Raw genomic sequence first — 24,579 nt, 5'->3', positions numbered from 1 at the left:
TATTACAAAGAAGTAAAAACTATTTATTCTGTCCCTCTCTTGTCCCTATGCCAATCATGGCTCAGCCAAGGGAGAAATTCACCCTTCCTTTTCCTTCGCTTCTTTGAGGACTGAAGAAACTCTGCCATGCTGGATCCCTTTAAGACCCAATTATCACACACAGCTGTCGTGGGCTTTTCGTTTAGCTAGGCCTGGAAAAGCTGTGCTGATTGCAATGATCATGTGCTGTGTTAGCTCCGCCTGCAGGGGGGGGTTCTTTCTTCTGGTCTCACTTCCCCTGCCTTGGGAACGTGGTGGAGCTGCCATTTTGTTCCTGTTGAGGAATAAGGAAGAAAGAAGGTCTTTTTCACACAAGAGTTAGGGGTAAACTATAAGGTAAGACTTATCATTGTGGCTTCCTTTTTATCTTGCTAGGTTAGAGATAAGTCTGGCTTGTATAGTTTTTGGAACCTGCTTCCCATTGTCTTTTAAGAGTTCTTTGCTAGTTCCCTGTTTTCATTGCTGCTTTGCTGTTGGCTTTAGGTGGAACCCAACAAAATGTTTCGTCAGGATGACTCAAGAGATTTCCCTGTTCTTGCTGAAGCAGATAGCCAGAGCCAGCAGCATGATAGATCCCAGCCAGATAGATCCCAAACAGGATGCAGGCATCTGACTTCGGCATGGAAAGAAATAGCTGAAACCAGGGCAATGGAAGGTGACTAGCAAGAAGGGGGTGGTTGTACAGGGAGGGAGGAGAATGAGTTTAATCTGACTTCAGTTCCAGCTGGGTGCTGCTGAAGCTGATTTTTTTGTTCATGGGCATGCATATAACACAACTGAAACAAGGTCCTAAAGATATGAGAGCTCAGGGTGGCAGCTGGCCAGGGCCATTGAAATGGAGTACAGCGTTCCTGTTTGCTCCTTGAAGGCTTCACTTTCTGACCGTGCACAAATGATATTAGTCTTGAGGTAAACAGTATGCCTTCTCAGAGGCTTGGTGTGGGGTGGAAATAGTATGAGAGACTTAAAGTATTTAGTGATCAGGTGTTGTAGGGAACATGCTTTCTTGGTTTTGGGTGTTTGATGGGTTTGTTTAGCTTGGTCTCTTTCTCTTGTCTTCCATAGCTTACAGGTTTACAAGCCGTGCCCCACCTACCAGCACACACTCGGCTGGTGAACGTCCCTTGGGCCTGTTTGTAATTCACGCAGTGACAGAGAGTGGGAAGGCTGTGAAACTGCTGGCTGGGCTTGATAACTATCGGTTGCAGCGTGAACCACCTCGATGTTGGGTCAGGGACTGTACCGAGCAGGCCTGCTCAACAAATCATGCTTCTGGAAGGCATCTGTCGCAACAGAATTTCCCAGCTGAGGAAGATTGCTTGAGCTCCTCGATAAGAGAGGAATTTTTTTCAATGGATGAAGGCTGTGATGACTCTGGGACAGCCAGCACCCAGGCAGATGTTACCAGTGATGATGCTATCACAAGTTTTGCAAAGGAGTATTCACTAGTTCCCTCAAATAAGCAAAAGAGTTGTTCTGCTCAGAATTTTGACCAGCTAGTAGAAAGCTATTTTGAAGGGATCTGAGCTTCAGCACATCTGTTTGTAATTTGGGATCCAAATCTGTTGGAGATGCAAATGACAGTCTTCATGTACACAGTTTATAGCAACATAGGCTAAACCCTGCATTAAAACCGTGAAGGTTCAAATAGGGTAAAGCCCAGTATATTTCTCTTCGATTGGCAGCCAGCTAAAAAGACAAAAACTGGAATGAAAATAGATCCTTCATATCAGTTGCTGCCTTCTTGGGGAGTTTAGAAACCTGTAATAATCATAAGGCATTAAAAATGGGAAAATGACTTTGAGTCTAAGCTAATGTAATGACTATTTCTTTTGCAATTGTGAGGGAAATACCAAGAAATATGGTTGTATTTTGTCTCTTTCTCAGCAGTAGAGTCTCATTTTAATAACTTCTTGAAGAATATTTGAAATTCAAAGCCCTTGTATATGCCAGTATTTCCTTTCACTAAGTGCTTTAATTTACTCTATAGAGGCCTAGAGGGTTTAGTGTTTGTTTTTTTGTTTTTTTATTTTTATTGGTCTACATCTTAAAAATTCTAATCCAATGCATATATTTTGTTATTGTACATAGCTGTTTATATATGAATAATGTGAAACAACTAGGGCACATCCTACTTAAAAATGAGGGGGGGAATAACAAACAGACCCACTAGCTGGGGTTAATTGTTCATGTGAAATGAATAATATCCTTGTAATAAACATTTATTTTTCTGTTGTGTTTGTGAGATAGTGTGTAGCTGAACACAAGTGAAGATCTAGGGACCTAGGTTTCTCAGTTTAGAACTCTTGTCTGTATTTAGGCAATGGGTGGACTTCTAGAAACGCAGCCTAGCCTAACAGTAAAGCTACAATGTGTGGTTACTGAAAGGTGGGTACCTGACTGGTGATTTGTCATGTTAGTTGGAAACTTTTCCTGTTGGCAGAGCTTGGTTATGTCTCAGAGTTGGTGTTCTTTATGAGGAATGGATTTGATATAGTGGAGATAATTGAAAACTAGATCTTTGAAGCAAGACTTTTTTGGTACTGCTTTTCTTTCTCTACCTTGGTAGGTGCAGGATTATGTAGCTTTTTTTATTACTGCTGACTGGATTTGGATAGCTTCTGCTACAGTTATCTCTTTAATGATGTTAAATGCTTGCACTGTATTGCTTCTTGTGTGGTTAAACTTCTGCAAGTTAAGTGTACCTCTTCTGCTTTGGATAATAGGAGCAGCAATAAAAGTGGTGGCTGTCCACCTGATGCTACTTACATCCTAATCCAACATACCAAACAACCCAGTATGCCTAACCTGTAGGGAAGGCTTGTTGACTTCATTTAACCTGCACTGAGCTTAAAATTAAATGTGTGTTTAAAATTACGTATTGTGTAAGTGTTCTTATTGCACAGCAGAGGCCCTATACACGTGAGGAACTTCATATATGGCGCAAATTTCTACTAGAGTGGATCAGGCGGCTTCTGCTGTAACTTAATGTGCCCAAGTCAGGAATGGGCTGCTGCTTTAGTTAGATCTAGCAGTCTGTAAGATCTAAGCATTTATTCCCTGGGATCTGTATACCACCTCTCCCCACTCCCCCAAAAAAGGCTAATTCTATGCATTGGTTCTTGGGAACAGTGAAAGTAAATTGTTTTCTTCCCTGTTCTTCCTCCCCAGTTAAGTATCATTCCTTTTGAGTGATGCCTGCTCACCTTTCTGGAGTATTCACATACAATTATAAATTGTGTTTTTTTTTCCAGATTATTTTAAGGCTATTCATTGAACTAGAATGAGATTCTGCGTGTAACTCTTAGTAAGGCATTTAGTAAGCAGAAACTTTGGGCTAACTGACATAGCAGTGGCTGCTTGCTTCTTCATAATTTGTGTGCTCCTCAGGAATTAGGGCTTTCCAGCAATGCTCAGAGCTGCTGCTCTCAATTCCCTTAAGGCCTGTGAGTCTAGACCAAAAAAAAAATAGTGTTGCTTCAACTGAGAAAAAGCTTTTATTTTGGTCTGTGTTGCATTAAAATAGTATAGTAAACGTGTGTAGCTCAATTTGCCTGGCAAGCTTGCCCTGTAAAGGTACTACAGGGTACAATGCAGAAATAACACTGTCATCTGGTTGTTATAGCTGAAATAGTGTAAGGCATCTATAGATACATCTAAAATAATGCCCTTGATTGTATATGTTTCAGAAAGTGATATGTTTGTGAAGTCGGCTGGCGATGTCTCATGTAGTCTTCTTCCAAGAGCATTTGTTCATAAGAGAGGCTCATGAAACATTTAAAAAAAAAAAAAGTCACCAGTGGGTAGTAAGATACCAAGCATTGTAGAGGTGTCAGCTTCTTGACAGCATGATTCAGTATTGTGCATTTTCAACTTGACAACTATACAGTTTTTCCTAGTGAATCTGAGATCCTGTAAGAGTTTTTGGGCATGCCTTTCTCTTTCCACAAATGATCCTACAACTGGGATTTTTACGTGTTGAGTTAAATGCAGGTATAAAGGTCTGAAAGATCAAGACTTCTGAGGAAAAAGTCCTCTCAGAGTAACTTCCTAGGAAAGAAAAGCCTGCAAGGCATTAACCTGAAATATCTTTGAAGAAAAATAGATCAAGTAAAGCTGAGGAGCAATCAGGAAAAAAAAAAAATCTCAACTTTCTCATAAAGTAGATAAGAGTAGCTAATATTTCTTGTTTGTGTATTTGAATTCCTATGTTCCTTTCCAGTTTGGCCCTCTGTTATATTTCTGTTTACATATGTAAATAATGCCAAGGACTCCAGGGCTGAAGTCCAGTGATACGGTATCAGTTATCATGAGTCCAGGGTTTCTCATGATGTTAAGCTATAAACCACCAGCTTCTTCCAGTGTAGGTGTTGGAAGTTGTCTTTATGCATTGTATGTGCACAAAGATCATTGTATGTATCAGTCTAGCTAGGTTGAATAATGAGGAAAAAGTAACAAAGTGAGATAGCTCTTGGTATAGGAATGCATCAGGGATTTGATGTATGTGCTCTTGCTACTAGTGTCTACCAACTTCCATGTCACTGCATTTTCAATGCTGCTGGCACCCTTCCTTGGTCCAGCCAAGAGGTTTTGAGCCTCTGGACTGCTGATTCTCTGTGAGTATTTTAGTTTTCATTCCTTTGTTTGGGTTTACAGGGCTTTCTTTTCTTGGTTTGACTGAGGGTATGTGAGAGCAGGTGTCCCCGTGGTGTTCTTTTACTCCTTGCCTACAGCTACAGAGGTATCAGTGCATTCTCTTCAAGTAAGAGTAGGCAGTAGGAAGAAGGTTTGAGGGAGGATAACCGAGTCAGTGAGCTTAGAGACCAGACCGAGACCTCCCATGATCAGGAGCTGTCTTTGTTCTGCCTTTTCATGATAATTATTGCAGTGGGGCCCTGCTCCACAACCGGAGCTCTAATATAATACAAATGGTCATCAATTATTTCATTACAGTAGCCTCCTTTTCCTTCACCACGTCCAACTGCCGTGTAGAAAGACACTTCACAATGGTCAAAAACAATACTGTTTTTCTGGTTCCAGCTCTAAAGTCAATAGATTATTTTTGCTGCTCTGAGAAAAGATTCAAGGCAAACTTCGGTAAAGGATTAGAAGTGTTAGTTTTGCTTTTTTATTTAAACCAGTGTCCGTGGTTACTTTAAAAGATCCAGAGAACCTGTGTCAAAGTGTTAGCTGAAGTGCTGCAAATAGCATGTTATTCCTTTCTCCCCACCTCCTCCCCCAAATAATTCTATTGTTCTTGTAAATCTGCAGCATTCCAGCTGTGACTTGACAAGAGCCCTGACAGTTGCAAAAGCCGAATCATAAGAGCAGTGTTCTTGTTTCATGAATTATTTTACACAGCTAAATTTAATACTTTTCCCCCGCTTCCCCACCTTTCATTCTGGCAGATATTTAAGCTGCAAATTAGAGATGTACTGAATTAGCCTTCAAACCTCGCAAATGCTGTCAGAAAGCTGACTTCGTAATGATGTGACTCTGATATCAAACAGGTTATTGCTTATGTATAGCGGCACTTACAAACATGTGCGTACTTGTAACTCTTGGCCTTTGTGCTGCTAGGCAGCCAGCAGGTCATTAATGTGTGGTACAAACGGGACAGAGCCCCATGGACCCCGCGGTAGGAGCGCCTGAGAGGAAGAGTCAGAGTTTCCAGCAACCACTTTCAGTTGGCAGAGCTGCGATTGGAACCATGTGACACTTGGAGGCAATGTACCACCGGCAGCCAATTTATTACATATGGCAATATGATTAATGGTATCAAATGTGGGGTTGTGTTATTTTTTTTTAAGTTCAAGAATACTACAGCAGCCAACTGCAGGGAGTCCAAGGCAGTACAAATCTGTTCCATGAATTTAAAGTCAGGCAGATGAGGTTAAATGAGAGGGGGCCAGAGCCAAGATAATGATTGCAAAGTAAGTTGTTTCAAAAAAAGCAGTGTTTAGAATGTGTTCATGAGCAACAGCCCCTCTTCTCTTCTGTCTTACGGCCTTAATGGATACAGGCTGGAACAGGTTTCTGAAACTAAACTGCCTTCTGCTCTTAGCTTCTCTTCCTGTAATCCGAAGACCTGTTAATGGTATCCAACAAAACTTAGAGTCCCAAAGCAAACAGCAGCAAGTTAAGAGGCAGAATGGACTATCATTTTGCTGAAGACTGTTCTTCTTTATGATAGTGATGTGTGGCTCTGGAGGGTGACAACAGATATAGGCCTCCTTGTGCTGGTGGGCCTCCATGCCACTGAGCAGTCCTGAGCACATTTCAGTTGCTAATAGTGACATAGCTAAAGACCACAGTGATAACAGTCAATTTTTATTTTTTTTGTGTAAAGCACAAATACCAATAATGCACTTAAGTGGTGTGGGATGGGGGGGTGTAGAAGCAGGAGTTACGACCATCTAAAATGTCTCATGCACATCACCTTACATATGCTTCTCTGGCCAGCTCCTTACATACCTGGGTCTTCACGTTTGTAGGGCCATGCTATTTTTCAGTCTCCTTTTACATACTGAATGCAGCTGGGCATCTTACCTGTGCTGTGCTGTGATCCTTCCTTACCTTGGCTGTGAAGCAAGTGAGACAAGGAGCTCAGCAGCAGCTAGAGGGGTGAAGTGGGAGCTGCTGCCCCCCAGGCAATGGTTCGCGTGCACTAGGGTGCTGTGGGAAGATACCCTCCCAGCTACAGGTACTTGTCATCTCATGTAGCTGGGGTCATGCTTGTCCAACATTACCCCAACTTGCATGTGCAGACAGAGCTGTCTGACAAGCCACTGCTGCACTGAGCCACTGCCCACTTTGCTTCTACGCAATTGCATGATGACCGTGTGATGAGACATGCATGTCGGGAATCTGTGCAATTGATGGGATTGATGTTAAAGACTATGCACATGTTCAAACCTAAATTTCAGTGTTCTGTGCAACACAAATCCTATGCCCCAATACCTTTTGCATAATAATGGCAGCAATTGTGAACTGCTGCCTTCCACAGTGTAGCTTTGAAAGTATAGAGGTGCAAGTCCTGAGTGAGCACAACTGCAAATATTTAGCATCCAAGTATGATTTCTTTCAGTCTACTACTTTTCCTCTTTTCACACCCTGCCACTATTCAATAATAGTGGAAGAACAAACCTTTTGTTAATACCCAGACTCTTTCATTACAGTGCTGTCATACACTGCATGAGGAGCAAGGCATTTATATCTCTCCTGCCTCAACACAAAACGTACAGCGGGAGGTCTGATATGGCCTAGTGCTTCACTTCATATGCCTTGTGGCCACATGGTCTCTCTTTTATGCGCGTGTATGTGTGTTTGTTATTGTTGGATAATGCTGAAGCATGCACTGATGTGGCCTGCCAAGGGGTTTTTAGAGGCTTATTTGGTCTTTGGTCAAGAAAAAGATTTCCTTTACTTTCTTTAAGTTAAAGGGATAGTTGTCTCAGCTAACTTTAGGCATCTGATGTAGGTGCTGTGAGCTGCCCCTCAGAGATGCCCACCTCTCTCTGCTGATCGTGGAGGGAGCTGAGCACCCTGACTTCAGGTCGAGCCCACCTCAAGCACCAAAGGTGGGTGATGTGAGTTCCCCCTTCCCACGTGCAGACCTGCCTACGCCTTGTGGCTTGCACAGCTCCTGCCTACGGATGGCAGCCTGGCCGGACATGTGTTCGTGTTTTAACAAGATGGGGGAAACCTTTGAACAAATTGCCAGCAAACTTTTTGCAGGGCAAGCGTGGGAGAAGGCTGCCTGCACGAAGTGACCCTCTTGCCGGCAGAGAGGGAGAGACAAAGTGCGGCACAAAGAACGAGCAAATGAAAGAGCTGGCTTGCAACTCTGATCCTTATGGACTTTTCTTGAGCTCTCGCAACAAAAAGTGTAACTCTTGTGATGAATACAGTCCTACTGTTGTATTCCTCTGTTCCAACAATAATTTCAATTGAACCCTACTGCATGTGGAGTCCTTTTGCTTTTTAGGTCATAAAAGCAATATGTGGAGTAGAGACTTAAAAAATGGACTTTTAAAAGACTCCAATGCCTCAATCTCTCCAAGAACTCAACTGATAAATCTCCTGTGTAAAATGATCACATTTTATAGAGAAGAATCTTTGTTAGACATTCATTAGCAATAACATGTGAGCCAATTTAAGGAATGAAACCTTTCTTCTATATAAAACCCACTGTGGTCACTAAAACTAATGACTTTTTTGGCCTACCACCCTTTAATTCAGTAGCAAAGCACGTGAATTTCCCGTATTGCTTAGTTCTCCAACAATTTGTTTATCTTTGAAGAGCAGGTCCCTGACTGTGTGAACTCAGGCACATCCAAAAGGTTAAGTAAGAATAAAAAAAGTAGATCAGGGCCACAAATGTGGTATTTAAAATCACGACAAAGTTCTGACTGTATTGAGGAGGTCTGGAAGAAGAACAGTTAATGGGCTTACTTCTATTTCAGCTCATCTCCACATGTGAAGCAGCTGGGCAGGAGAGAATTGAAAATACAATGTGAATTTAAGTGCCCTGAGGCTGATCTGAACCCATCAAAGTTGGTGCAAAAAATCCACTGACTTCAGTAGCCTTTGGAGCAGTTGATGCATGTTCTGCTAATTACCAAAAAAAAAAAAAAAAAAAGTGTTAGCTACCATTCACTAAATGGAGATGGGAAGAAGGAACACTTCATGTTCAGATTTCTCTGTGTGTGTGTGTGTGTGGCTTTTCTTTAGATCCAAGTTTTTTTTTTTTTTTGAACAATGAGATAGCAATGAGATATACGGATAGTAAAACTGCCAAAGAACAAAGCAGGCTGAAACACATGCAAAGGTATTTTTTTTCCATGTTTTAAAAATACGGTTGACAATGGGAAGATTTACTCCTAGGTTCAAATATGGTAAGTTGTAAAGAGGAGAAAGCAGTAATCGATCTAATAATTGTTAAAAGAATTCTGTACCGCATTTGCCAAAGCTGTATCTGTGCTTCCGTGGACATGGCTGTAATGTGCCTTGCCTGGAGGGCTGACTGCAGTGTTTTGGGTCTCGTTTTCAACCTGATTGTGGGAGTGTGGCCATGGGGGTCGACAAGCCCCATGGTTGGGGATAACATCGGACTCTTAACCATGAGGCCATAAGGAATGTAAAGAGTTTAGAAGGAACAAAGGAGGGTGATTCAGGAGATGCCTTGTTGTCTCGGGTTGCTTGTTCTCCAGCCTTTAAGGCATGGAAGTTGCTGGGTGTTTGCTGTTGCTGGGCAAAGTGGTTGACCAATGAATAGTTTAGTGGAAAAGTACTGCTGTGGGGTGAATGCTATAAGAAGGGAGCCTGTCCTCACTAAGGGGATTGAGGAGTGAGAGTTGAAGTTATGCCCTCAATAAAGTGGTAGCAGTTATCCTAAAAGAACCCTGGTGTCCGTGTGGTCATTTTGCCACAGATGGTGCCCGAACAGGGAGAGACATGAAGAACAGGAACAAGGACAGGCTAGCAGAACAGGGACCAGGGAAGGAACAGGGACACTGATTGCCTCATGAAGATAGGTTTGGCTGAACTCAGCAAACCGCTCAGAGAAGCTCGTACTGAAAGATGCTGGATGAAAGCACACTCAAGCTGAGGGGAAGCTCATACTGAAAACTGCTGAAAGGAAGGGCATACTTTAAGTCTCTGGAAAGAAGCGCACCCGAGCTGGAAGCTAGCTCAAGCTGAGAGAAGCGGACCCGCGCACACAACTGCTCCTCACTGGCTGAAGGTAAGCAGTGGCACTATGGGGAATCATATGGCCTTAGAAAAAAGAATTTCCTGGTAGCTTTCCAGCTTATTCCCTTTATTATGAACCAGACAGTTTATGATCCTGAAGCACGGGACCAAACTGAGGTCAAGCTTTGGAACCCTGCTACTAAAAATGACAAGGTTGTGGCGGGATTGCTTGGCACCTGGCGAGCAATCTGAGGCCTTAAAGAGCCATGTTGGGACCACAAGCAGAAACATATGGTTTGCCAGACAGTGAGGGAGCTGCTGGCTCGTCCACTGATCCACCTGCTACACCATCGTCCCCTCGCCGCTATTGCCATGGCAGGCTTTTGCTGTTACGCCCCCTGGTGACCTGGGCGTTCCTTTTGATCCAGGCCCTGTAAGCCCTGAAAAGGATCCATGTCTGTTTCCCTTCGATCTGGGAGGAATAGGATACATAGGGCCTGAAGGCCGAGTTGCTTAACAACTTAAAGCGAGACATAGTGTTCCCACAAGTAGCCCCTGGAACTCGCCAGCGCTTGTAATCAAGAAAAGGAACAGAAAGTGGAGACTGTTATATGATCTGAGAAAAATTAATGAAGTCATGGAAGATACGGGAGCGCTTCAACCAGGATTGCCATCTCCAACTATGCTCCCCCAGTCATGGACATTAATAGTAATAGACTTAAAGGATTGTTTGTTAAACTTTGCCAGAATTTGGAAAACTATGTTTCAACTGACACAGTTTTTGCTTTTATTTTTGCGTCTGTCCACGCAGGAGAAAAGGCAAAGGGTGTGTGTAAACATCTTTCAGCTTTTGCAAAATTAGAAATCCCCAAAAACGATTAAAACAGGTAATGGGCCAGGATATGTGGCCCACACAACCCACTCCTTTTTTTCAACAGTGGGGTATTCAACATCTGACGGGTATAGCTCATTCTCCCCACGGGTCAAGCAGTTATTGAACAGGCCCATGATACCCTAAAAGCTGTTGTGGTTTAACCCGGCTGGCAGCTAAACACCACACAGCCGTTCGCTCACCCTCCCCCCTCCCTCTCTGGGATGGGGGGAGAGAAACGGGAAAGTGAAGCCTGTGAGTTGAGATAAAGACGGTTTATTAAGACAGGAAAATAATAATAACAATAATAATACTAATAGTGATAATGGTAATAGTATTAACAATAATAATGTGTAAGAAAACAAGCGATGCACAATGCAATTGCTCACCACCCGCTGACCGATGCCCAGCCTATTCCCGAGCAGCCGGCCCCCCCACCCCGGCCAGCCACCCCTATATATTGTTTAGCATGACGTCAGATGGTATGGAATACCCCTTTGGCCAGTTTGGGTCAGCTGTCCTGGGTCTGTCCCCTCCCAGCTCCTGCTGCACCCCCAGCCTGCTCGCTGGCAGGACAGAGCGAGAAGCCGAAAAGTCCTTGGCCTGGTGTAAACACTGCTCTGCAACAATTAAAACATCAGCATGTTATCAGCGCTCTTCTCATCCTAATCCAAAACATAGCACCCTACCAGCTACTATGAGCTACTTAACTCTGTCCTAACTGGAACCAGGACAAAGCTATGCTTCTAAAACAAAAAAGGGGGAGTAGGGGTGTGACCCCCAGGAAAAGACGGCTAAAGCATGCTATGTTCTTAAATATTAAAACTGATGGACAGAGGAAGGTCCTTGCATCTGTCCATGCAGGAGAAAAGGCTACAGACAGATCTGGGAGAAACTTAGTTAAAGAAAGGGCACAAGTCATGGTAAAAAATTAAAGCACCAATCATTGGGAAGGGCCCTACTCTCTAATAACTTGGGGCCGAGGTTGTGCTTATGTTTTAACAGGAGCTGGTCCTAGATGGGTGTCAGCACGATGGGTCCGTCTGGCCATCTCATTATCTGCCTTAACGTGATCACAGCACTCTCCTCCGCGGTTTGGACTCCAGCTCAAACAAAAACAATGTATGGGAGGGTCCCGCTGGCATATGCAGGACTCACAAACGAGGACTCCAGGAGCTGGAGGGGCAGCCAGAGCCCCCCTGGCTGGGCAGAACTCAGTGCCTGCCTCTCCCAGGGAAGTGGTTACAAAGTTTGGTAAAGATAGAATTAGTATGCCTGGTAGTCTTTCTCTGTTTTAATTTGTGTTAATTGTGCTTTCTTAATTTGTGTTATTTGCGCTTTTTTATGTTAATAAAGAAGGGGGAGATGTGGGAGTGTGGCCACGGGGGGTCGACAAGCCCCATGGTTGAGGATAACATCGGACTCTTAACCATGAGGCCATAAGGAATGTAAAGAGTTTAGAAGGAACAAAGGAGGGTGATTCGGGAGACGCCTTGTTGTCTCGGGTTGCTTGTTCTCCAGCCTTTAAGGCATGGAAGTTGCTGGGTGTTAGCTGTTACTGGGCAAAGTGGTTGACCAATGAGTAGTTAATGGCAAAGTACTGCTGCGGGGTGAATGGTGTAAGAAGGGAGCCTGTCCTTGCTAAGGGGATTGAGGAGTGAGAGTTGAAGTTATGCCCTCAATAAAGTGGTAGCAGTTACTGATCCTAAAAGAACCCTGGTGTCCGTGTGGTCATTATGCCACACCTGATTGTCTTGGCTTTCCCTACCATTAAAATGGAGAGAGGGATAATGTCCATGTACGCCTTGTCCAGTTGTGGATCCAAGGCGTGCGCTAGTGCATAGCAAGTGCTCTCAGACCCTAGAGCATGGCTAAAGACACTAGGTTCCTTAGGCTGAGCCTAAAAAGACCCCTTAAAGGTGCTATGTAGGATTTATTTTTCCTAGAAGAATACAAAATTTGAAGCCTGTTTTGTTTTTACATAGTCTCCATAAGAATGTGTCTCTATAAGGCACAATTCCTTAGTGCCTAATTTGCTTCTATTATATTCTAGACAAATTAAGAACAAAACCATGGGGGAATGCATGGAAAAGTGTCAGAGTGACTGAGAGTCAATTTCCTGGGACTTCAGCTGAAATTTTAGTTCCCAAGTTGCTTTTAAAACAGGAATTAGGTTCCTGAGTCACCCAGGAACTAATGAAAATTTTCCTTTGAAATGTGATGAGGAGCTCAGACAGAGCAGAGTGATACACAGTCCTTGGGGTAGGATTGCCTGGAGAGACTGATGGTAAAGTGCATTTCATGCTAGCTGTAACATTTTTAATGCAACTTATTAAAAAATAAAATTAACAGCATTGGGCAAGTAAGTGATAGATCTGGCTGAATGAAGAGATGTTAAGGGGGACAAAAGGGGGCGTGCAGAGCATGAAAATGAGTGACACCTTGGAAGCGCTGGAGTGCACTTTAGTGCCTTTGAGAGGTCTGGCCCAGCCTCTTCCAAGGTGGCATGTTGTGATGGAGGCAGCGGGTGAGTCCTGACACTCAGAGGGCACTCTCCAAATTGGAGTGGTATGAGCAGGTTCCTTCACTGATTTCCCCAGCCTTGGGAAAGCTGGCTTTAGTTTCTGGATCCCTTGATGCCATTGTACCTACCTGTGGGCTCCCAGCAAAAGGCTCCTTATTAGCTGCACATTCCTGTGGCATCCGTTTTACTGACAGGGACTGGGTGAAGGAACCTAATGGCTGCAAACTACTCCAGGAATAGGAGGTCAATGACAAAAACCAACTTTCAACCACATCAGTTTCTCAATCTGGCGTATGCCACGTCTGTGGGGGAACTAATGCTGGCGTGAAGGAAGGGGACCACCTTTTAACCAGGAACCTGCGCCTACACCAGCTTAATCTGTTGCGAGAGTGCAGTGTAACTAAAACCTAACCCAGATGATTTTTGGATTATTTTTTCCCTTTGTTACAGCAGAAGGACTTTTAATTTACCCTCATATTATGACTTCATCATTAATAAGGAGGAAAGTAAGTAATGAGACAATGTGTACAAAATGAACAATTTCGTACCATAGCAAGTTGTCTGGCGAATTCTTTCATGAATGCTCTCTGTGTGATATTTCTATAGTATAATAGATTCTGGCTGTTCACTCTAATAATTCTAAGCTTCAGGGTAAGATTTTATTTCTCTTTTGAAAGTAATATAATCAGTGGTGCTAGCACAAAATTCCCTGTGTGTTTTTGTGCATCCTTAACACTTCTTGGGATGAAAGTGAAACTTATATTATTTAGAGCAGTTCAAAGAACTAAGTTCCTTCTCTAATGGTGGTTCCTGCTAGAATTCCTTATGAAAAAACATTAACCAAGCTAGTGGAACTACAAAGCATAGTAGGTATTCTATGTTTGCAGAAGGAATGGGTCCAAAAAGCTTTAGAAAATGTTAGTTTCTTTGCACAAAAGGCATATTTTAAAACTCACCCAAGGACAATGTGGATATTTGTCTATCCAGGAATTTTTATTTGTGTGTTATCTGTGTGAAGCTCCTGGAGACAAGGGTAAAGGGTTTTGGCAAAGCATGAGGTAGCTTAGGACAATAATGATGCAGGCACCAGCACGTGTTTTGATTGAATTCTGTCTTCGCTTGTTAGCTTTGATTCACTGCTCCGTCAAGAGGAGCACAGAGCTTTCCTGCGCTCCCTTCATGTTCTCCGCTTGCCAGGAGAAAGGACCACTCCTGCTGCATCCATTCAACTCCCAAGCTCCTGATCTTTTTCTTGATTTCCTGTGAAGCTCCACAGGTTTTTTTTTTTTTTGCTTTTTTTTTCATGGGAAAGTTTATCGTGTCCTGTCCCTGTAGAGCTAGAGCTGTGTCTGTGGCAAGCCAGACTCTGCACTGCTGGAGAGCTTGCTGAGGCAGTTTTTCTTCCCAAGGCATCGAGAGGAACGAGTTTCTCATCTGCTGGCATGAGTGTGCAGATACTAAGTGGTTCTCAATATTATAGGTTCAGAGATTTTTCCCTCAAATTGCACGAAGTTTCTCATGCAAGAAGAATAACTTCAAAACCAGAATGTGGTCATCTGTGCCAGACATCCTTCCCCTGTCTTCCCACAGTTGTTTAAATCTGTCTTGCAGCAAGTAACCTTTTTGCTTAAAGACTGAGAAGAAGTTTTCCTGCTGCCTCCTGGGCAGTGGAGACCTTTCCTTATGCTCCAACAGTCAGATCGCCTTCCCCTCCTTTTTCTGCTACTGTGCTGTGCTGCTCATGCACATGTCCCCACGGCCTTCATGGGATTTTGTTGGCCAAAACTAAGGTTAGCCTGGAATCACTTTGTGTTTTACCATGTGGTTGCAGTCCTATGAGCTGTATTTCTTTGTAAGAATATTCACAAACCGAAGTATCTTCTGTGCTTATTTGCTTGTTCTAACCAACTTTCTCAAGCTCCTAAGGCGTTATCAGCTGATTCACAAGACCGTGAGTTCATTAATATGGAGTAACTCCTCACCTTATGATTTTTATCCATTAATATGAGCGTGTTTTTAGCTGTTCACAGCAATTAAATTAGAACTTGATATGCCTGAAAAAAAAACTGAGCATCGAGCCTTGCTGTTATGGGTACTCATTAGTAAACAAAACAATCTTTGTGATATATCATGCCAAGGGTTTTAAGGAAAAGATGATTACCTGCTCCAACAGCAGTAAAACCAACGGTAGAATTTCTCTTATCACCTACACACACAGAATCCTCTAACACAAATAGATGGAAGTACTTAACAGATGGACATGTGAACCTTGGGATGAATGTATTAGAAAAACAGAGCAATCACTGTGTTTTTCAGCTGAAATAGTGTTAACATCTAAGGAACAGGTTAGAAATATTTTGATTAGCTGGAAGTATAAGTTCTGTTTGTAGCAAAATCAGTTTAGGTCTGCATTTCTTTTACATAAATAAAACAGAATTTGTTTCACTTGCTGGGAGATTTTTAGATGGTCTGGATCTGTTGTTGGATTAAATTTTTACTTTGTCTCAGACCAGTAGCAGCCTTGCTAACATTTTTTTTTTTTCACCCTCTGTGCTCTCTGAGGTCCTGCAGTAGTTTGAGAGCTGAGGTTGCCCTGATGCCCTTGAGGAGTACTTTTTGCTACTCAGCTGTGCAAAATGCCATGTGTTGCTTCTTGTCACTGCTCTGCAGAGATGACTGCATTGCAGTGGACTTCTATCAGTTCACTGTTAAGCCTGTTGTGTCTTATTGATGGCCTGAAAGAGTCTGTAGAACATTGCTAAAAGCTAAAGAGACCTACAATTATGGCTAAATAAATGACTGAAACAGACCTCTAATCAAACTAAGTATTTCAGATGAGGGACTGTGTTTTTGGAGGCTGCTTTAGCAAATTTTGTGCGATACTCTGGGATGAATTGCATTACAGAAAACTGAATATTTTACCTCTCCATTTTAGGTTGTCCTAGATCTCTGCCTTCAAGTCCTTTTTGTGTGATGAAATGCACTGAAGTCCTCTTCATTATTGTGTATGTGCAGCAGTATAAATGTTAAAAAGGAACAGCAATTGAGAGATGAAACCCTCACTGGAGGACCAAGCCATGAGTCAGGGTCTTTGTGCTACCAAGACCTTGTTGAACTTCCAGCAGGATGAAAAGTGTTCTGTTCGTCATGTCCCCATTCTCTCAGTTGATTGGGGTAGCTTTTCAGTTTGGTTAATGGTGGTTTTACCATTGCAGTCAAGGGAAAATGGCTGGCTCCATGGCTTATGCGGGACTGCAGTGCTGGGATTTTTCTATGCCATTGTATTTACTATTTTACTGGGAATAAGAAGCCTCTGAAGCAGGTAACCTTTATTTCCACCCAACAGGAACAAGGAGATTCAGAATCCCAAAAATCTGTCTGTCACAGTAAGATTTCCTGCCTCATTTTAAGATGGTCAGGTAAGGTTCATCTTCACCTCTACAGTTCTAGTTACCCTTCAGATAACCAAGGCAAACAATCTTTCTGAGGTTTGAAAAGTGACTATGGCAAATCCACCCATAAGTTAGGTGATTATTTAGGCTTTGGCAGTACAGTGCTCTTTAATAACGGATAAATAACCTAAATTGGTTACCAGTTACTATCTGAAAATCACTTTTATGCCTATGGGGGCTTTTTATGTCAGATTTTACACGTGAGGTAAATTTATGCTATAGAAATACTGGTTATTATTATGATTATCCTTTAATCTAGTTTGAGATGTGCGGATTTGGGGTACGCTTACCTTGTTTTTCACCAGTTTACAGGTTTTTGACAGGTAAATAATTTTCTAACATTAATAAAGATCTGTAAAGACCTCACTTAGGTCAAGGGTAAAACTGTCTGTGCCGATTTCAGAGTCCTCTGGGAAGACTCCTGTGCCTTAAGTGACTGCAGTAATACCAAGAGCCACAAGGTAAGGCTTTGAATGGTGCTCCACAGTGCTGGGAAGTCCTTTGCTGCTTTTCCAGAAGATCAGGTTTCCTCACATTGATGCCCTGGCATGGATCATTGGAGGTCACCTTGCTATGATTACATTTCCAGATCATTCCTTTTCCAAAAGGCTTTTGTTCTCTGGGAAGTGCCACCTGAATAAAATGATACTAAAAGACAAAGCCACCAGCAATGAAAAATATTCTCTGTAGGATTAGTAACTGCTACAGCATCTTCTTTCCTCTCTATTCTACTTTGTTGACATTGGCAATAAAAAATAATCACTTACTGCCAGTCTGCAAGGACATTGTCTCTAAGTTTAAATGGCAACAGCTAAAAAGACTGAGAGAAGAACATCTAAGATACATCTATTACTGTCTTGGCTTTTCCAAAAATGTCAAAAAGAAAGACTCTTTTGCTCAGCATTTGTGTATGCTTGGTGGCAATGGGAGGAGAGGGAAGATGCTGTGATATTCTTTCTCCTGTTTTCATTAGCTGTTAGATGGGGCAATGACTAGCCATCTGTATATAAAGACAGCAGTCACTGAGTGCATGCTTAGAACAAAGGGGAGGGCTAAAAACAGACAATAGCTTTATTTTGGCACAACCACAGTGCTTTTGGTAAAGACCTTTCTTTGCCCTTCCCAAAGATAATGATCCATCTCCATCCCAAAAGCCGGAGAGGGGTATTGAAAGGCCAGGGTATCATCTCCCACCACATTTTCTCCCCTCTGTCCCAAAATTGGTTTCATATTTGACTTTCCTTCCTGCTTCTTAGTACATTTCTTTATGAACAGGAACATTGCACGGTAAATAGTCTATCTGTTGAGATGACATATTGCAGCAGATCCCTCAGGAACACTGCAGTTGGGTTGACATTTTTGTCTCATCACTGCTCTGGAGAATGGTTTTGCTTGTGGATTCTGAGAATGACTCACATAATGACCAAATATAAGTGCATTTCATAAGCATAATAGGCTAACAGTAACTGCATGGTTGGCCAATGTTCCTCTGCCTGTCCATATTTGTGTAGACTTAACGACAGATACCCTTCTGTACTGAAGGACAAAAATACTTCAGCAAAATCCTGGGCATTAGGATGGTTCTGCGTCAGACTTGGTCGTCCTTTTGGTTTGTGTGTATATAGAGATATATATATATGTAGTGGATTCTGATGGGAGCAGTGTCTTGGTTGGAGCATATGAAGACTTCAGGTTTCAAGGACAGCTGGAGCTGTTGTACGACCGAAAGTGTGAGACCCCAGTGGGGCAGCCAGGTCCTCTCTGGACTCCTGCTATTGTCTGCATGACTCTGTGGGTAAAGGGTTTTTTCTAAGTGCATCTAATTGCAAGATGGGAGCTGGCACAACCCAGGGGGAAGATGAGGTGTCAGCTTTCTGAAAGGCAGACGTATGTCCTCTCACACATATACGTGTGGGTATTTTGTTTAGCTATGAACTCGTTTCTGATTACCTGTCTATAAATAATAAGGGACTGATTTGTCCTACCTCTGTCTCCGAAACTCTTCTTCCATCTTCTGTATTAGAAATACAGCATGCTGAATTCAGTGCAGTGCTCTGCGTATCTGATTTTCAATGCTGCTTGGAAAACCCTAAGGCCAGGACTGAAATAAGAGCTGAAATCCAAACAATGTGTGACTGAACACAAAACAAATCATGGCTTTGCAGGAATATGTTGTGACAGCTCTGCCTTCTCCCATAACTGCTAGTCGATTTTCCCCCTTACTTTTAAATAACATAGTATACATATTGAACCAATAATCGAGTAAAATGGAAAATGCATAGTGAAGCTAAAAAATGCTGAGATGTAAAATCTTCTAAAACCCTTCTGCACGGGCTGAGTGGTATTCTCTCCCTCCTTGCCTCCACCCCACCCCTCTCTCATTCTCTCTAACAGCAAGGGTGCTGTTATATGCTTTGTAATATGCTTTGCTTCTTAAAAGATAGAAGGTAACAAAGCCTATCCCGTGGAATGAAGAAAACAAAGAGATGAGTTTGAGGTAAGCTTAGAAATGCCCGTCATAACTGGACAGCATCTGCAGGCATGTGAGTTGAAAAGTCTGACCTGCTATATAGCAACATTAAAATTCATTCCTCCTCACGTGGTGAAAACGTCTAATAAGACGTGTTCTTGTGGCATCTTATCCTTTCCTCCTCTGCTGCGCTCCCCCACCCCGGCTAGTGGGGACCAAATATAAGTAGTGGCGAAGACCACCAGGTGCTGGGCCAGGTTGCTCACCTCTTTCTGAAGGTGCTGGTGCTCAGAAGACTCAGCTGTGTTAGCTGCAGCTGTGGAGGCACTCATATAAGCCTGCCCTTCTGCTAAACCAGGGTCCTCAGGGAGGCACCACTGACATTTAGGTGAGTGAGTTGAGCTCTTGCTGTCACCTCTGCTTGTGCTGCATGTGTGTGCCCTGTGAGGGAATAAGAAGGCTTAGCTTGAGGAGGACCACAAGCACATGGATGCAGCTCTGAGCTCCTGATGAGGGCAATGTTGGTTAAGCAACTCTGACCTTCAACTGAGTTTTGACCAAAAGGCTCCAGCTCTCTTGCACAGTGGATGTGCAAATGAGGCCTTTCCCATTTCAGCCGTTCCTCCTTGCTCACAGCAGTGGGCTGGCAGAGAGCCTTCCCTCTGGGGGTCCCCGCAGGGCTTTTTCGGGGTCAGGTGTCAGTGGTGCTCACCCCGAGCCAAGGGACATAGGCTGCTCTAGGGGAACACCAGTATTGTTAGGTTTCTGTATAGGCAGCTGAGGAAGAGGCAGATGAGGACAGAGCACAATGAAAAGGCAATGGGCAGCTCTGACTTGCCTTATTTTTCCCCTTTGAAAACATTCTTTCTTTTCCAATTTTGAGTGGTTTTTAGGGTACTCATTAATCTGGAAAACAAGAACAACTTCCAGACCATTAGTGCCATGGTGAATTGAAACACTAGCCAGGCTGGGCTAATAGTGCCAGGGTCATACAAAATACCAGTCGGTGCAGGCTATTAAGTGCCAGGGTGATTTGAGAGAACAGCTTGTCCAAGATACAAATGCCAAAGTAATTGGAAATGCCTCCTCACAAGTCGATGTATAAATCAGCAAACTGTTTTAATTTAACAAAGTATGTGTGATTATCTTTGGCCAGGCGAAGAAGCAGTGCAGGTACTGAAGTAGGGATCTGCTGATAGTTTTAGTGTCTCTGAGTGCTATATTTCCTTATGCTTATGGCATTATGGGTAAAATTTCATTACAAGAGAACACAAAAGCGAGGTTGCCAATCCCTGAAAGCTGTATACTGCGTGCTCTGATATCCTTTGAAGAGTGGGGAATTCCTGCGGATTCCAGAGACCTGTCAGTATGGGAAGTGGAAACATAATTTAGCGCTTATGTCCTACAGATGATTTTGGCTTGAAGAGTATTATTCAGCACTCTCCCCTGGAGCTCTATAAAGCCCATGCTAGCTTCTCTAAGTATCTTATAGTCCAGCCACTGTTCTGGCCTGTCACCTGGCTCCGGAGTGTCACCCTGCCTGAAAAATCGATTTATGTAACTCTACACTAATGGCAGATGGGATTCAGTGTAGACTTCCAGCTCAGAAAACATGACCCCCCCCCCCTTGCACACTCAGAAAGTTTCTGCTTCACTAAGGGAAGCTCTGTTAGGCTCAACAGCTTCTGGGCTGCACAGCCCAGACACCTGGATTAATGGTTGTGACAGTTCGGAGTATTGTGCTCGGTTGTAAAATCGTGATAAAGGAGGCTGAATATGAAGAAATGCAGTTACTGGATGGGACAGTGTTTGTTAGGTAACACGGGAATGAACCCGAGCCCTTCTTCAATATGTCCTTTTCTTAGATTTGATAATATTATGTTAATATTCTAAATCTTTCTGAAACTACTCTGAGCTTCGTAGTGCTACAACAAACACCCATGAAAGTTCCAAAACTTAAGAAGAGATGCTTTCTTTTTTTCCTGAGACTTGCTCAAAAAAGCGGCACAACTATGCTAATATTCATCATCTTTGGATTGCAGGCTTGATTTTGCAGATTGAAAGAATATCGAGAAGTTTTGGCTACATGTAATCTCAACTTCTGATGCAGCTGAGGTTAGGTCACCATGAGCTTTGAAAAGTCTTGCAAAAGGAAGAGTTATGAATTCATCCCAGAGGGCCATAAGAGGTCTTAATTCTGCATCAAAGAGCCCAAAACAGTTAAAATGGGAAACATGGAATCACAAAGACACCGCAAATATGACGGACACGGAATCAGTAATTGATAGGGGTGTAACCGGGATAGATGAACAAAATGGGATGAAATATGCTTTCAGCAGCAGTAGCTTAGTAATAATGGTGATGATAACTTATCTCTTGCACAACAGATTGAAATCTACTGGAAGAAGTGTTCATAGCATGATCACGTATCTGACTCTGATACATAAGCTGTATAAATCCCATCACAGAGGAGTAGCAGGCGGCTTCCTCCAATCAAAAGAAATCACACCAATCAACAGCTCAGTAACCTGTATGTTCCCATGCAATGGAAACTTAATCTCTCCTCACTTATCATCAGTGGTACAGTATTAGTGTTGCTGGGCAGCTTTGGGTGACTATGGACTCATTGCTTGCAGGAGAGATCCCATAGTATTCCAGGAAGTGTTATAAAATGGTTTATATTGAAGTACTGAAATATGTGTGCTGTATTTTGCAGGACATTATTCTTGCTGGTGATTTGGAGTCCCAATTTGCCAAGGCCAGTTATGTTTGATGGTCCTTCCATTTGTCAGCATGGGGCTCTGCATGCCAAAACCTTCTTCCTAACACCTTAATATGATAACCAGAGATTCCCCAGAATGCAAACTCCCTGCTGCAAAAATAACAGCGGAGGAGAACATATCCAGCAGCCCCTTTCAGGAAAAGGTAAACTCAGGATCCCAAGTATCTGCTCAGAAAAACGAAATGTGCACACTGAAGAAAACGAAATGACATCCCTGCACTAGCTCAAACATCCACATAGGATGACAGATAACTTGTACTTGACACGTTCAGCATTTTGTGGTTCTTTCATGGTTGTAAACCCACACAATAGGCTGAACACGCACAGCCCATAAGCCATAGAGCTGAGACCTAATCTAAGATGAGGTGGAGATAAGTAGTAAGAATAGCTGAAGCCAGCAAATTATGATCAAATCAAGATCCTCTTCTGGAATCTTCTGCAGTATGCAAAGCAGGGTTTTTCCAATGATTGTCTTGCACAAAGCCCTGAGAAACCATTACATACCTTAGGATTCCTGGGAATTTTCTAGGACTGCAGGGTCAGTTACTAGCAGGTGCTTGAATGATGATGGAAGAAAGAAATCAGTAGAAAACAAAACTGTCAGTGTTGCTGTTTTCTGTTTCATGCAGCTAATTTTCCCGAGGCTTTTTGGGGAAATAAAATTAGTTGCATTTAACATTATTATAAAGCAGACATATCTTGCCCAGGTTGAAGCTTTATAGAGGCTTACAGTTGTTAACAAACCTAGATTGTATTTTTACATCTCCTGAGACACTTTTCATCCTATAGTTAGATACCTACCAATTGTTGACAGAAGTGAAAACTGCACAAAGTATTCTGTCTGCTGAAAAAAAAAAAATCAATAGACAGTATTTTAGTCTACAGTACTGAAAATAATATATATATTTCAAGGAATAAATTCCACACGTGTATTGAGGAGCAGAATCTGGCCCTTAGATTGAAGAGAATTTCAGCCCTAACTAAGACAAATCCCTGCAGTGAAGAGTGGAATAGCAAGCAGGGTCTGTGGAAAAAGGGTGGAGATGCTTTTCCTTAGCTTTCTATGCATAGAATAAGCTTCTTACAACTTCTTTGGCATTATAACTCCTATACACAAAGGACCAAATTTCTGCAGTCCTCAACTGCAGTTCAGGACTCATTACACAAGACCTACCAAAGCCTCCTGAAAGTGTGGGTTAAATCATGTCTGAAGGATTTGGCTTTCTGTAAGCGAGCTCGGCTTGTTAATAACATAATGGAGTTGGAGAGAACATTCGTTTCAGGAGTGAAAGTGTCTTATTGTCTGATTTATTTTCTGAGTGAGAAAAATAGGTTTTGCTTTTGCAAAAACCTTTAATTTCATATGGGAAGCCACCTTTAAGACTCATCATTTGGCAACATGCTCTGCCATTCCCCTGACTCTTTTTCCACATCCATTGCTAGTGGCTTGGTGTGTTCCTTATCCCCTGGGTCAGCTCATTAGCTGGATGCATGGATGCTCATGTCGATCATCAGAGCCTGCTAACAAATCCTGTAGGACTACTCTAGACCCAATAAGAGATATATTTGTTTTGTGGTTTGCGTTTTGCAGAAAACACTATGTACTTCTCACAGCCTAAAATATAGTGTGTTTTTTTTTTTTTAGAAAAAAAAAGTGGCAATTTTCATACAGTGCTAAATAAAATAAATTACAGGCCCCAAATGATCTAATAATTCCTAAGGCAGAGTTCAGATGCAGTAATTAATTATCCCAACATGGAATTCATAATGATCAACTATTAATATGTGCATGGGGGACTGGATGTCTCAGGATTTGGTAATGGGATAGGGAGACTTTCACCTCGAGGTTGCTGATTTGAATCTGACCCAGCTCTCTAGTGACTTCTGAAAGCTGCAAGCACGTGCTGTTTGTTCTGTAGTTCTGTATATAAAATGAAATGATCTAAGCTGCTTCTTAGCAGTCCTGTGTCCATACCATTGGTGCCAAACAACCTTCCATTTGATCACTTCAGCTGGGTGGCCAGGGGCTCTGCAGGTAACCACACCACAGTCTGCCCTTACGGATGACTCCTCCAGAAAATGTTCCCACTGGGGCGTGCCTCTGTGGGAAGCATCCCGCACATACCCTGGGGAGAGGATAAATCATGGAAGCCCGTGTTAAGACTGCTTTCAGTTGCACGCTGTGGAGATCACGGTGAAGCCATCTGTGCTCCCCAGCCTCTTGTCCTGAGCTCAGGGTGGTTCAAGCTCAGGGCGCTTAAAGCTCCTACATGTTCCCATGAAGTGTCTACCTGGCAGGGCTGTATTATATACTTGGCACTGGTCACACCACTCAGCCCATCTTGCAGGCAGTGTTTGAGATCTGTTTGAGGAGTAGGAAGCATACAAGAGGCTTTGTCCCTGGAGGTTCAGGTGTGTTGCCCCAAACCCAGCTCCCAGAGCACTAAAGCATGGCAAGGGGCAACTTCCCTCCTTGACCACACATCTCAGACAGCAATGGGCATCAGTCTCTGGGCTGCCAGTCCCAGGCTTACCTCAAGTCGCAAATCCAGAGGAGCAGAATAAGTAGTCTCCCAGAAAAAAAAGGCAGCAGAGGAAGGGCTGAGACTAGGTTTTGTAGAGTTTGGTGGAACCATGTCTCTTTGATTCAGAGCTTCACCAAAATTTAATAAAGTCTGGCTGAAACAAATTTGCCCAGGTCTGAACTTCCATCAAGAAGTTGAAAAATCTGGAGGATCAGCAAGCTGT

The 24,579-nt window shown here is 42.9% G+C and overlaps 1 long non-coding RNA gene across 37 annotated transcripts in view; it reads left to right on the top strand.

The window, feature by feature from the left end:
- The first annotated feature begins 217 nt into the window (after positions 1-217).
- The window catches only part of LOC310894298, a 63,455-nt gene continuing 39,093 nt past the window's right edge, over positions 218-24,579 (top strand). For 9 of the 37 annotated variants that reach the window (XR_014579781.1, XR_014579782.1, XR_014579783.1 and 6 more), the window contains exons 1-7: positions 218-375; positions 523-694; positions 1,105-10,558; positions 14,254-14,917; positions 16,063-16,132; positions 16,474-16,546; positions 16,983-17,040. This is a non-coding gene — a long non-coding RNA (uncharacterized lncRNA). The other 28 variants (XR_014579751.1, XR_014579752.1, XR_014579764.1 and 25 more) reach the window with 23 other exon arrangements.

This window comes from Anser anser (assembly GCF_964211835.1).
Source record: "Anser anser genome assembly, chromosome: 2".
Taxonomy (NCBI): domain Eukaryota; kingdom Metazoa; phylum Chordata; class Aves; order Anseriformes; family Anatidae; genus Anser; species Anser anser.
Note: the sequence above shows the minus strand (reverse complement) of the source record. Positions and strands in the feature narration are given on the sequence as shown.